We start from the raw sequence: 1845 nt of genomic DNA on the forward strand, positions 1-1845 counted from the left end.
GTCCTACTATTCTCACCATTAAGTATGAAAAAGATGATACATAAACACTGTAAATTCCCTTTACAATCTTAAACACCTCAATCAGATCCCCTAACTCTTCTTTTTTCAAGAGAAAACAATTTGAGAGAATTCAGCCTTTCCTCGTATGACAACCCCTCCATTCCAGGCACCATTCTAGTAATCCTTCTCAGAACCCTTTCCATCAATTTAATGTCTTTCCTAAGGTAAGGAGCCCAAAACTCAACACAGTATTCCAAATGTGGCCTAACCAATGACCTGTAATTACTCCTTTTAATTTTCAGATGTTGAAATCATTGAAAAAGAAAACAATGTAAATCATGGACAAATTAAAGAAGCTCGATGACTTCTATTAGATTATTGTTTAATGACGTAATATCATTACTGATAATGTAACACGTGACAGTTTGAACTGTTCTCGGATTATATCGAAGCTTGCCAACTGATGATGATGCCAGGTAAACCTAGCGAAACACGTATTTTTAATCAAATTTATCTGTTTATAAATAAATAGAAACTATTATTTAATTTGACGCTTTCTTCCTAATTTATTGAATTCGTTTCTAATGTATTTCGTTTAAGAGATTTTCCGTTCCTTACTGAGCTAGCTAACGATTTCTCTGTTGCATCCAAGTTAATGAACTAGAAATTACGAAATATTAGTTCGTTTTTCTTTGTTTGTTTGTTGTTAAGCACGAAGGGGTTAGATGTACTGTGCCCACTACGGGCATCGAAACCCAGTGGAGATGTTGTTCTGCGGTTCGCGTTCCTTTATCCACTGTCAGTGGGCAGTGTTGACGCCTTCCTTTATCCACTGTCAGTGGGCAGTGTTGACGCCTTTCTTTATCCACTGTGAGTGGGCAGTGTTGACGCTTTCCTTTATCCACTGTCAGTGGGCAGTGTTGACGCCTTCCTTTATCCACTGTCAGTGGGCAGTGTTGACGCTTTCCTTTATCCACTGTCAGTGGGCAGTGTTGACGCCTTCCTTTATCCACTGTCAGTGGGCAGTGTTGACGCCTTCCTTTATCCACTGTCAGTGGGCAGTGTTGACTAGTCTGTTGTTTCAAAATTAGCGCAGATAACACTGGTGTAGTTTAGTGTAAGCTCCGCTAAACAAACAAACAATCCATTATGACCGACATCGTCGTAATGGTTTTGAGGTAAGTTTTTGACTTATAAATTTAAGACCCCCTACCCCCATAAGTATCAGAAACTTCATCATTTACCCTATCCGATTGTTGTGGCTTGACGTTGCCGAAACGAGATGGATTTGCATTAAGTGTTGTAAGACTAGTAAGAATTGATTTTTAACTTTTTTAAGCCACATTATATTCTGGACTAAATTATAATGTAATTAATAAGCTGTAATATGTTTTGTTAGGTCATTAGATTGATCAAAAAATGCTTTTAGAAGACGAGTTCCTGTTATAAGTACGTGATTACTCAATATTACATATTCAACATTAAATATGGATTTTTAATCACATGCAAATTCGTGTTTGTATAATTAAGTATAATTAATTAAGATTTGTTTTATTAAATGTTTGTCCTAAAAAAAAATGGTGGTTAGTATTGCGCATGCGTTGTCGTTGGCAAAATAATTTTTATTCATTTCTGAAGGACTTAGTTTTGAATTCTTATTTATCTAATGGGGTTACTTGATTGTTTTTTTTTTATCCAATCATTGTATACTTTATATTTAGACCACATTTACATACATGAAAAACTATTACATATGATGAAAATTTTCCTTATTATGTTTGTTTTTGAATTTCGCGCAAAGCTACACGAGGACTATCTGCGCTAGCCGTCCCTAATTTAGCAGTG

At 35.7% G+C, this 1845-nt stretch overlaps 1 protein-coding gene across 1 annotated transcript in view; it reads right to left on the reverse strand.

The window, feature by feature from the left end:
• Positions 1-1845, reverse strand: part of LOC106465867 — a 10958-nt gene that overhangs the window by 5953 nt on the left and 3160 nt on the right. The gene's annotated exons all lie outside the window — the stretch shown is intronic.

The sequence above is a fragment of the Limulus polyphemus genome, unplaced genomic scaffold (assembly GCF_000517525.1).
Source record: "Limulus polyphemus unplaced genomic scaffold, Limulus_polyphemus-2.1.2 Scaffold2081, whole genome shotgun sequence".
NCBI classification, from domain to species: Eukaryota; Metazoa; Arthropoda; class Merostomata; order Xiphosura; family Limulidae; genus Limulus; species Limulus polyphemus.